This window comes from Crinia signifera, chromosome 8 (genome assembly GCF_055691185.1).
Source record: "Crinia signifera chromosome 8, ASM5569118v1, whole genome shotgun sequence".
NCBI lineage: Eukaryota > Metazoa > Chordata > Amphibia > Anura > Myobatrachidae > Crinia > Crinia signifera.
In genome coordinates, this window is record NC_139224.1 from 51,150,342 (window position 1) to 51,163,048 (window position 12,707).

The 12,707-nt window shown below is 42.1% G+C and overlaps 1 protein-coding gene across 2 annotated transcripts in view; it reads left to right on the plus strand.

Annotated features, from left to right (window-relative positions):
* The window catches only part of NCF4 (neutrophil cytosolic factor 4), a 91,714-nt gene that overhangs the window by 61,890 nt on the left and 17,117 nt on the right, over window positions 1-12,707 (plus strand). The window lies entirely within an intron of this gene.

Genomic DNA, 12,707 nt, shown 5'->3' on the forward strand with positions numbered 1-12,707 from the left:
CTTCCACAACTCTGCAACAGATACAGTCTGATCGAGTCCGGAGCTGACGTCACACGCCTTCCCTGAAAATGCCTGCGTACGCCTGTGTTTTTTGTGACGGACAGGTACCACCCACAATCAGTGACTTCCTGTCAATTACACTGTGGGCAGCTTGTGAAGACAAAATGGCTGAATTTTGTCACTGTTTGGCGATGCGCATGTACACTGTGAGTCGTACACATACGCAGTCATTCGATAAACAATCGCCATGCAAATTAGCACAACTGCGATCAGCCCTGAAAAACCCACTTACTGTAGATTAATCTGTGTTATGTTACAGACTGGGTTGTACATGGATGGGGGGAAAAGCGGGGAGCGAAACGTGCGCCGGCAGCACGGCCGTGTGTGTGTACTACTGTGTGCACTGTCTCTCCTGTATTGAATCTGTTACATGTGTATTTTAGCGTCTTTCACCCCTAGCCCTTCTTAGGGCTGTAATTACTTTTTAACTGTGTGTACTAACTGTGTGTATCCATTGCCTGAGACAGCGGCTGGTAGACTCCTCGTGCACTACCGCCACTGACCCAGTGACAGATAGTAAGCGGACACGCTACTGATTAGCGTGTACCGCTTGATATAACTGGTGCTATAGGGACTACCAAGTATTGCCTGACCAGACTAATGTATGCGCATTGCACTCAATATTTCGGATGTGCTGACAGTTTGCTTAGCAAACAATATCAGGGTCACCATCAGCTACTTTAACATACACAGCATCATTACAGAAGCCACTGTTGATGCTTCATGTCACATGCACATTGCATCAATCCATAAGTGTGTATCGCTGTATGTGCGTGCAATTTGCCCCACATTTCTGGTAATATTGGGACAAGCATCAGTCCCTGTCTGATTAAACTGCTATAAGCAAATACTGTAGAAGCCAAGGGCTTCACACCACATGGGCATTGCATTTAAGTACAACCTTATAAGGCATCTATAATACTTCCAGTCCAAATACCAGTCTAATCAATCTCAGAGTAACATCATCGACACAACGTGTCGACATATCGATACTAACAACTCCATTGGTAACAGACTCACAGGGTGACATTCTATGGGATGCGATTATCGTTTTTTTGCGGTAATTAGACCACAAAATGGCGATATCGCATTTTCCCATTAAATCGTTTATTTAATGGGAGGCGCTCAGGGACTGAAATCGCATATTATGTGCGTTAAGGTATGCTGAAAAAAAATGCGAGATTAATTCGCATTTTTATCGCATCCAGATGTTTTCCAATACAAAAGTATACAAGTCGCTTATTTAATGCTATGCGCATTTGCACATCGCATTTTTAAGGTGGCTAATTATCGCACTAATTTCAGACCAGGGTCTGTTAGGCGAATTAGCCAGAACCCTGCACAGATCGCAATGTTCTGTGCAGGGTTCTGCTGTAAAAAATAAAACAAAGGGTTAAAAAAAATAAAAACCAGCGCGGGGTCCCCCGCCCGAGTATAACCAGCCCCGGGCTCACTGAGCCGGTGCTGGTGACATAAAATCAGGGTCCCCGACAAATAGGGGTCCCCTTGATTTCATGAAACCAGCACCAGACTCAAGGTCTGGCGCTGGTTCCCAAAATACGGGGGACAAAGTGACTAGGGGTCCCCCGTATTTTAAGAACCAGCACCGGACACAACCAGCCAGCAGGGTAATGCCACAGCCGGGGGAAACTTATTATATAAGCTCCCGCGGCCAAAGCATTAACCCCCTGGCTGGTCAGCATGGGCAGGGGTCCTGGGGAAGTGGGGACCCCCCCAATGAAGGGGTCCCCCCCCTCCAGGACTTACCAGCCCATGCTGATAGTCCGGGGCTGTCCCCGATGCCCCTGGGCGGTGGGCATCGGGCTGATGATTTGTGTAAAAAAAAAGAATTAAAACTATTGTTTTATACTGGCGAACTATGAGTCCCAGCAAGCCTACCCCGCATGCTGGGACTTGGGGAACCACAAGTCCCAGCATGCGGGGCATTAAAGGGCCCGCTGGCACTTGTAGTTCTGCAGTGCAAAAAATAGTGCACAAAATCACACTGACACACTGTGAAATAAAACTTTAATACACACAAAACACACACACACTGATACTTACCTACCTTGAGCCCGTAGGTCGGTCCCTGGATCCTGGGTCCGTCCTCCGGGGCTCCAGGGCAGAAGAGTCCGGTTCCGGGGCCTTGGTCCTGGTTCCGGGGCTGGTCCTGGGGTTCCGGGGCTCCTGGGCTGCAGAATCCGGGGTCCGGGATCCGAGGTAGTCCCCAGGGGTACCTAAGGAAGCAAATCCAACTTACCTGGTCCCCGGCGGCGACCTCGGACTCCTCACCGGTGACTGCGCTGCTCCCATCTGGTACCCGGCTCGCAGGACTTTGACCGGCGCTGAGATGTTTCCTCCTCGGCGTCTCTGCACAGAATGATTTCTTGGCCAATCAGGAGCCGAGAAAGTCGGCTCCTGATTGGCCAGAAATCATTCTAACTAGAGACGCCGAGGAGGAAACATCTCTGCTCTAGATATGCAGAGATGTTACTTCCTCGGCGTCTGTATTCAGAATGATTTCTGGCCAATCAGGAGCCGACTTTCTCGGCTCCTGATTGGAAGATAGATTTTTTGACAAACACAGGTGCGCAATTAAATACACAGTGCAGCTAAAACAGTACACCAAAAGGCACACATCCAAAGGTTGCCTTAAGAGATAGACCAAAATAGACAAAGAATGGTGACTATTAAACAGCGCTCAGTGTATAACCAATAAAAAAGGTTTTTATATCACCATAGGTTTAAATGGTTCAAATGGTTTCAGCATTCAGATACCCTGAAATGAGAATACACCCCTCCACACGGACAGTGTGACAGGGGTGACAAAATAGAATACACAAATAGTGCAGATTATCCTTGGTTAAAAAAAGTTTTAATACAGATGTCTACTTACAATCTGTAGACAGATAAAACAGCATGGGTGGTATTTCCACAGGGGCAAACACAGCACGGCACAGATGGTTAACAGGCAGATCCAAAAGAGTCCAGTAAGTCCCGTCCGGAATGGGGGCTCAGCGGTACTTGATCTTCTGTAGTCGCCAGTCGCTGTATTCTCTCCTCCGTGGCACCTCCCGATAATACACTCAACGCGTTTCAGATAAAAGTCCTTCCTCAGGAGTGTATTTTACAGAGGGATTATTACCCTCTTATATAGTGACCGCAATCAGCAAAAAGTCCCGGTGTGTTACACACATTGAAATGGCGCGATGTCATATCCGGCGGAAACAAGATGGCCGTGCGTGTCACGGTCTTATTTCCTCTGGAACGCGGAAACACACTGTTACTTGCGCTTCACCGTAATGCGTTCCAAACCATAAGGTTACTAGATGTGTGTATGTATAAGTGCTACCGCCATCTTGCTTTCGCGTTTGGATGCAATATACATTTTAAAAGACATTTAAAGAGACAGTTTCTTTTTTTGCGGTTTCTATGAATAAAAGATAAAAAATGTCAATACATATAAATACAATAAAATACATTACATTTAAAACAAAGAGGAAAAATAAAGAGGATGAAAGAGAGGTGACCCTTTCTTTTAATATTATTACACCAAGAACGGTTTGAGCTCGAACTCACCGTTGAGTCCCTGTGGGACCAGGGTACCCAAACGGTGAATCCACCTCATTTCCGTTCTTGACAAACGATTATCCATGTCATTAGACCTCCAGTTTGGGGTGATGTGATCTATTCCCCAAAAACCGGATATCTTGCATGGATTACAGTCATGTATATTTTTAAAGTGCGTCGACACAGTATGTGTCATCAGACCTTTTTTAATGTTATATACATGTTCTGCGAGGCGGGTCTTCATCTGTCGAGATGTTTTTCCAACATATGACAACCCGCACTCGCATTGCAAAACATATATAACTCCTTTTGTATGACAGGTTGTAAAATGTTGAATTTTATAGGTTTTTCCCCCTATAGTGAAATCAATTTTCTTTTTTACATCTGATTTAACTGTTTTGCACATGAGGCATGTGCCACAGCGATGGAATCCATTCGTTCTAGTGCTCTTCCTGATGGCCACTTCAGATGAGCTCTTTACTAAATGGTTTCGCAAAGTGGGGGCTCTTCTATAGATAAATTGGGGGACCTGAGGCAATAAATTGCCTAACACTGGATCTTTTTGTAGCAGTTTCCAATTTGATTTAAAGATCCTTTCAATGTCCTTATGTTTGGAGTTGTATTGACTGATAAATGCAAATTTAAATCTATCGTCACCTTTTTTAATTTTTTCCTCTGCACTTTTTTCTTTTAATAATTCAGATCTATTTATTTTGTCTATTCGAGTTCTGGAGTTCTGTAATGCTTTTTCACAGTAACCTTTTGCTGTCAGGCGTGATGTAACCTCCTCTAGTTGTGTCTCGCAGATTGCCTGATCTGTGCAGTTACGTTTTATTCTGGCATACTGTCCAAAAGGTATTGCATTAAGCCAATTTTTATGGTGTTCACTATTAGTATTTATAAAACTATTTGAGTCGGTTGGCTTGCGGTAGGTTTTTGTTTTTATTTGACTGTCTTCGATATAAATGACCAAATCTAAAAAAGATATTTGTGATATACTCCAAACAAAACTTAAATTAATACAAAAAGTGTTAATGTTCAAAGAATCACTAAAAATGATAAGATCTGATGAATCCCCACACCAAATAAAAAGAATGTCATCTATGAAACGGTGCCAGGACACCAGACCCGCCCCCAGAACGCCGTCCGGCCAGATGTTCAACTCCTCCCAAAATGCCATGAATAAATTAGCGTAGCTGGGGGCGAATCTGGTGCCCATCGCCGTCCCAACACACTGCAAATAATAACTCCCCTCATGAAAAAAATAATTATTGGTAAGGATAAAAGAAATACTCTCCAAAATAAATTCTTTTAGTTGTTCACCTAGGTCACTTTTATTTAAGAAGAATGATACGGCTTCCAAACCTCTTTCATTTGTAATAATAGTATACAAAGTACTAACATCGGCTGTACCCAAAATATAGTCAGTTTGCCAGTTTATTGTGGATATCTTTCTTAACACATCCGCAGTGTCCTTCAGATAAGCTTTTGTTTGGCATACAAGCGGTTGCAAGAAATGGTCCACAAAAGCTGAAAGGTTACTGGTGATACTATTACATCCCGAAATAATCGGGCGTCCTGGGGGGTGGAGTGGGTCTTTGTGGACCTTTGGTAGCACATATATACATGGTGTTGATGGATTTTTTATATTAAGAAACTCATGTTCTTTTTCTGTTATTAAATTTTTGGTAAGTGCTCTATTTGTGAGATCCAATAAAGACTTTTTTATCCTTTCAGATGGATCTGCTTTAAGCTTTTTATAAGTGTCTTTAGTGGTCAATTGTTTATTTATTTCATTGAGATACAGTTCTCTGGTCATAAGCACCACCCCCCCACCTTTATCGGCGGGTTTTATGACCAGAGAGGCATCATCTTTTAAAGTTTTTAGTGCCTGGAATTCTTTTTTGTTTAGATTTAATTTCTTTTTGTTTTGTTTTTCTATAATTTTATGTATCTCCTCACAGACCACTTTATTAAAGCATTCAAGGAAAGGGCCTTTACAATGGGTCGGGTTAAATGTCGATGGAGGTTTAAATTTAGCTCTTTCTGTAGGTATGTTGTTATCAGAAGTTTGTTCTTCTGATTTGGCAAAAAATCTCTTTAATGCTAACTTGCGAACATATTTTTGAACGTCTAAAAAGATATCAAAAGAATTTGGTGAAAAGGATGGGGCGAATTTTAAACCCTTAGTTAGGATTTTGAGCTCATCCGATGTGAGTTCCCTGTCTGTGAGATTAAATATTTTTCCTATATTTTCAGGTTCTAACTCAGAGTTGGGAGCTACTGTTCTTTTTTTATTTTTCCTTTTTGGATTTTTCTTTTTGTTTTTATTGGTTCCGCCTCTTTTCCCTCTCCTAATTTTTTTGTGTATCAAAACCTTCGATTTGTCCACCTCCCCCTGGATAAAAAAGAAGGATTATTTCTTGGTGTATTTATTCCTTCATTTTCTCCATTGTACACTGCTTGTCTTTCGTTTTCTCTATTTAAAGGTGTGTACCTGTTTGTAAGAGATATTTGTGATTGGTCATAGGTTTTTTTATTATTATTATTGGTAAATCTCTCACTATATCGATCATAGGTATTTTTTCTACCTCTAAAGTTGTTGTTAGAGTTCTGGTAGAATCTATCCCTGTTGTCGAAGTGATACCTTTGATTGTAATTACGGACAGGAGTGGAATTCCGCCCTTGATTTTTCCACATATGTTGTTGTGGTCTTTCTCTATAGTTGTTTGAGGGGCCCTGGTTCTTTCTCCATGCAGGTTTTTTCACAACAGAGATAGGAACATTTACAACAGATATAGGATCAACAATGACATTATTCTGCAATTGAACATCTCTATGATATTTTTTACATTTTTTATCTTTAAGTTCTTTATTACTTTTTGTGATTTTCTGTATTAGAGAATTCTCATAATACTTAAAATCCTCTGATGATTCATATGGGCGTAATGAGCCCTGCATAGCTGAGATGTCTTCATTAAGTTTTTTCAATGTCAGAGTACGATTTTTAATAATTAGATCCATTAGTGAGTTGGAACAATCATCTAATATAGATTCCCAATCCTTTCTGAAATCTGCTTCCGCAGAATCAAAGGATGGGGGTTTGATAATTTTTAAACCTTTAGGGATTACTTTATTAGCTAGATAGTGTTCCAAAGTTGCTAATTCCCAGCTAATTTTATTTTCTTTAAGCATCATTGTTTCTAACTTAAGGAAAGCTGAGCCTAGACTCTCATCACACACATCTATAATTTCGCTAGATGTTGAGAAAGCATTTTTCATGAGTTGTTCTCTAGTGGTTTTATATGCAAACATGGTTGCAGCACCTCAAATGTCAGAAGGATGTGAAAGAGACAATGGAAGATAGATTTTTTGACAAACACAGGTGCGCAATTAAATACACAGTGCAGCTAAAACAGTACACCAAAAGGCACACATCCAAAGGTTGCCTTAAGAGATAGACCAAAATAGACAAAGAATGGTGACTATTAAACAGCGCTCAGTGTATAACCAATAAAAAAGGTTTTTATATCACCATAGGTTTAAATAGTTCAAATGGTTTCAGCATTCAGATACCCTGAAATGAGAATACACCCCTCCACACGGACAGTGTGACAGGGGTGACAAAATAGAATACACAAATAGTGCAGATTATCCTTGGTTAAAAAAAGTTTTAATACAGATGTCTACTTACAATCTGTAGACAGATAAAACAGCATGGGTGGTATTTCCACAGGGGCAAACACAGCACGGCACAGATGGTTAACAGGCAGATCCAAAAGAGTCCAGTAAGTCCCGTCCGGAATGGGGGCTCAGCGGTACTTGATCTTCTGTAGTCGCCAGTCGCTGTATTCTCTCCTCCGTGGCACCTCCCGATAATACACTCAACGCGTTTCAGATAAAAGTCCTTCCTCAGGAGTGTATTTTACAGAGGGATTATTACCCTCTTATATAGTGACCGCAATCAGCAAAAAGTCCCGGTGTGTTACACACATTGAAATGGCGCGATGTCATATCCGGCGGAAACAAGATGGCCGTGCGTGTCACGGTCTTATTTCCTCTGGAACGCGGAAACACACTGTTACTTGCGCTTCACCGTAATGCGTTCCAAACCATAAGGTTACTAGATGTGTGTATGTATAAGTGCTACCGCCATCTTGCTTTCGCGTTTGGATGCAATATACATTTTAAAAGACATTTAAAGAGACAGTTTCTTTTTTTGCGGTTTCTATGAATAAAAGATAAAAAATGTCAATACATATAAATACAATAAAATACATTACATTTAAAACAAAGAGGAAAAATAAAGAGGATGAAAGAGAGGTGACCCTTTCTTTTAATATTATTACACCAAGAACGGTTTGAGCTCGAACTCACCGTTGAGTCCGTTGAAACCGCAAAAAAAGAAACTGTCTCTTTAAATGTCTTTTAAAATGTATATTGCATCCAAACGCGAAAGCAAGATGGCGGTAGCACTTATACATACACACATCTAGTAACCTTATGGTTTGGAACGCATTACGGTGAAGCGCAAGTAACAGTGTGTTTCCGCGTTCCAGAGGAAATAAGACCGTGACACGCACAGCCATCTTGTTTCCGCCGGATATGACATCGCGCCATTTCAATGTGTGTAACACACCGGGACTTTTTGCTGATTGCGGTCACTATATAAGAGGGTAATAATCCCTCTGTAAAATACACTCCTGAGGAAGGACTTTTATCTGAAACGCGTTGAGTGTATTATCGGGAGGTGCCACGGAGGAGAGAATACAGCGACTGGCGACTACAGAAGATCAAGTACCGCTGAGCCCCCATTCCGGACGGGACTTACTGGACTCTTTTGGATCTGCCTGTTAACCATCTGTGCCGTGCTGTGTTTGCCCCTGTGGAAATACCACCCATGCTGTTTTATCTGTCTACAGATTGTAAGTAGACATCTGTATTAAAACTTTTTTTAACCAAGGATAATCTGCACTATTTGTGTATTCTATTTTGTCACCCCTGTCACACTGTCCGTGTGGAGGGGTGTATTCTCATTTCAGGGTATCTGAATGCTGAAACCATTTGAACCATTTAAACCTATGGTGATATAAAAACCTTTTTTATTGGTTATACACTGAGCGCTGTTTAATAGTCACCATTCTTTGTCTATTTTGGTCTATCTCTTAAGGCAACCTTTGGATGTGTGCCTTTTGGTGTACTGTTTTAGCTGCACTGTGTATTTAATTGCGCACCTGTGTTTGTCAAAAAATCTATCTTCCATTGTCTCTTTCACATCCTTCTGACATTTGAGGTGCTGCAACCATGTTTGCATATAAAACCACTAGAGAACAACTCATGAAAAATGCTTTCTCAACATCTAGCGAAATTATAGATGTGTGTGATGAGAGTCTAGGCTCAGCTTTCCTTAAGTTAGAAACAATGATGCTTAAAGAAAATAAAATTAGCTGGGAATTAGCAACTTTGGAACACTATCTAGCTAATAAAGTAATCCCTAAAGGTTTAAAAATTATCAAACCCCCATCCTTTGATTCTGCGGAAGCAGATTTCAGAAAGGATTGGGAATCTATATTAGATGATTGTTCCAACTCACTAATGGATCTAATTATTAAAAATCGTACTCTGACATTGAAAAAACTTAATGAAGACATCTCAGCTATGCAGGGCTCATTACGCCCATATGAATCATCAGAGGATTTTAAGTATTATGAGAATTCTCTAATACAGAAAATCACAAATCACTTCCCCAGGACCCCTGCCCATGCTGACCAGCCAGGGGGTTAATGCTTTGGCCGCGGGAGCTTATATAATAAGTTTCCCCCGGCTGTGGCATTACCCTGCTGGCTGGTTGTGTCCGGTGCTGGTTCTTAAAATACGGGGGACCCCTAGTCACTTTGTCCCCCGTATTTTGGGAACCAGCGCCGGACCTTGAGTCTGGTGCTGGTTTCATGAAATCAAGGGGACCCCTATTTGTCGGGGACCCTGATTTTATGTCACCAGCACCGGCTCAGTGAGCCCGGGGCTGGTTATACTAGGGCGGGGGACCCAGCGCTCGTTTTTTTTTTTTTTACACTTTGCGCTGTCCTGCAAATGTGCGATTTTCAGACATGAAAATCGCACATTTTCAGGACTAAATACAGCGCACCACTTCGCCGCAAAACGCCCCTCTTCGCACTTTTCAGCCTCCAATGCGCATCACATTAAATATGCGCATTTTGACTGAAAAATGCGATTTCTAAAAGTGCGATTTGCGGCGATGTGGTGCGCAAATAAAACATGCGCATTTAGCGCATAGCATAGAATGTCACCCACAGTTTCTGAATAAAGTGCAAACAGTACACCTATATAGCAACAAACAGTTGCAACAAATGTAACAAGAGGAGGTTTTCCCACATTTGAAGCTGTTACTGGTTTGCTAAGATGCTACACTGTATGTATATATATATATATATATATATATATATATATATATTATTCAAGCGACCCATCTCAGACACAAAAGTAGTCCCCACACGAGCCGTTTTTAAACATTCACTATTTTTCACTTTGTTTGGCATCAATTAATTTCAATTTTATTGGCATCAATTAATTTCTTATGGTGCACCACACCAAGACACACTTTCTCTTTCTTCATGTATTTTGTACATGGAGGGAATGGAAGCCATCCTACAGTTGGTATTTATTTCATACACCCAAGCTAATAATTCTGCACCTGTATATCTATTCTCATATCCAAAAAGCTCCATTAATTTTGCTGGGGGAAATCTGGATCTGTAATGCCCCTTTCAGACCGCAATTTTTACCCGTTATTTTGCCGTTTTTTTTTACTGTTTTAAAGCGGTAATTTGTGCAGTCTGAAAGGTGCAGAGTGAATTTACCGGTTCTATTGAACTGGTATTTGTAAACGGTAATAAAGCAGGGTCCTACCCTTTTCAGACCCGTTTTTTTTTTTTTTTGTACTTATTTCCTAGCACGGCCACACCGATTTCCATCGGGGTGGTCGTGTCGGAAAAATCGCGGCATCGCATGCGATATGGTCGCATGCGATGCAACCGACGCGACCGACCCGATTTTTTAATTGAATCAAATGTGAATAGGGTCCCTGGGACCCGATTTTACATTGGATTCAATGTAAAATATTCCCTAGACCCCCAATTTTACACCGTTAACCCCACCCCACGATTGACGCCAACCCGAAGCGTGGCGAGCGCAGCGAGCCCGCGAGGGGCAGCGGTGCGCTTCCTCCGACCTGTTCATTCCCCTACTATCCATGTCGGCGTGGAGTTGAGAATATAAAGTGTGGCGAGCGCAGCGAGCCACCGAGCCCGAAGCGTGGCGAGCGTACGCGTATAACTTCACAGGTATACGCGTCCCCTATCGGGGCTCGCTGCGCTTGCCACGCTTCGGGATTGGTGGCTCGCTGCGCTCTCCACACTTTATATTCTCAACTCCACGCCGACGTGGATAGTAGGGGAATGAAAAGGTCGGAGGACGCGCACCGCCGCCCCTCGCGGGCTCGCTGCGCTCGCCACGCTTCGGGTTCACGTCAATTGTGAGGTGACGACGTGGACATATATAATGTGAAATGGGTCATATTGGCCCATTTCATATTTTTTACTATGTGAGATGGACTTAATCGCGGGCTCGCTGCGCTCGCCCACGCTTCGGGTTGGCGTCTATCGTGGGGTGACGACGGGGACATCTATAATGTGAAATGGGTCATATTGGCCCATTTCACATTTTTCACATTTTTTTAAAGGTGAGATGGACTTAATCAAGTCCATCATATCTTGTGCCATTATAATGGCACAAGACCGACGCGATGCTCCCGATTTCAATGTTAAAAAATATTTTAACATTGAAGCCTATGGCAAAATCGCGGGCATCGCGTCGGGGCCAATGTTAATGGTCGCGACTGACGCGATGCCCACGATTTTCCCTTTGCCTGCAAAGTGGACCTGATTTCAAAGGAAATCGGGTCCATCGCGGGCATCATGTACCTTAACTTAAAGGTACACGATGCCCGCAATTGTGGCCGTGCTAGGAAACAAGTACCTTTTTTTTTCATCCACTGTTTTCTATGGGTTAAAACAGGTTCAGTGTTGTGAAGAAACAAAAACTGCAATGAAATACCATTTTAAGACAAAAACTGAACTGAAATACCATTTATGTAGCTTTCACATCACATAAAAACATTTTGAAACGTTTTGAAAAACTGTAATTTTAAATGGTATTTTAAACGGGTCTAGTGTTCATATTGCAGCAGATTACCATTTAAAAATACCGTTTAAGTACCATTCACATCACCAGTCAAGCCGTTTAACCTCTGAACACGTTTCTACCCACAGTTTATTTCCTGGTTCAGGGAAGGGACACAAGACAAGGGACAGCCTATCACAGTGCTCTAACCTTTATTTTTTACTAAATACCATTTCAGTGCCATTCAGACAGCACAAAAAACGGCTCTGAATTGGCTTTAAAACGGGTAGGACGGGTGGCTTTTTAAACGTGTTGAAATACCAGTTAACTTTAAATTGTATTTCAACTATGACACTTTCACACTGCAGCCTTAAACGTTTTAAAAGGCAAAAAAACGGCAATATACCGTTTTAAAAGTGTTATGTGAAAGCTACATTAAAGACATGCGGTGTGAAAGGGGTTTTAGCTGGCAGACCTGTTTTTAGAAACGTTTTAAAATACCTGGTCAAAGCAGCTTTGCGGTCTGAAAGCAGCATAATTGTTGGTGTAGCTGGCTTTAGGATCAATTATGCTGATTTTGAACCGTTTCAAAACAGTAATCTGTGCGGTCTGAAAGGTGCAGAACCACATTACTGTTTTAAAAAAGCAGTTTTTTAAAAAAAGGGTCCTGCCCGTTTCAGACCCGGTATTTTGGCATCAAAATCGTGTCTGAAATGGTATTTGTGACCCAACCAATGAGCGGACCCAGCACAGTGAATATTTAATGAGTGCTCATTAAATATTCACTGCGCTTCACCCCCTGGAGAGCCCCCCATCCCCCCTAGGGCAAACAACCCCCCCCATCCCCCCCTAGGGCTAACAACCCCCCCCCCCCAATG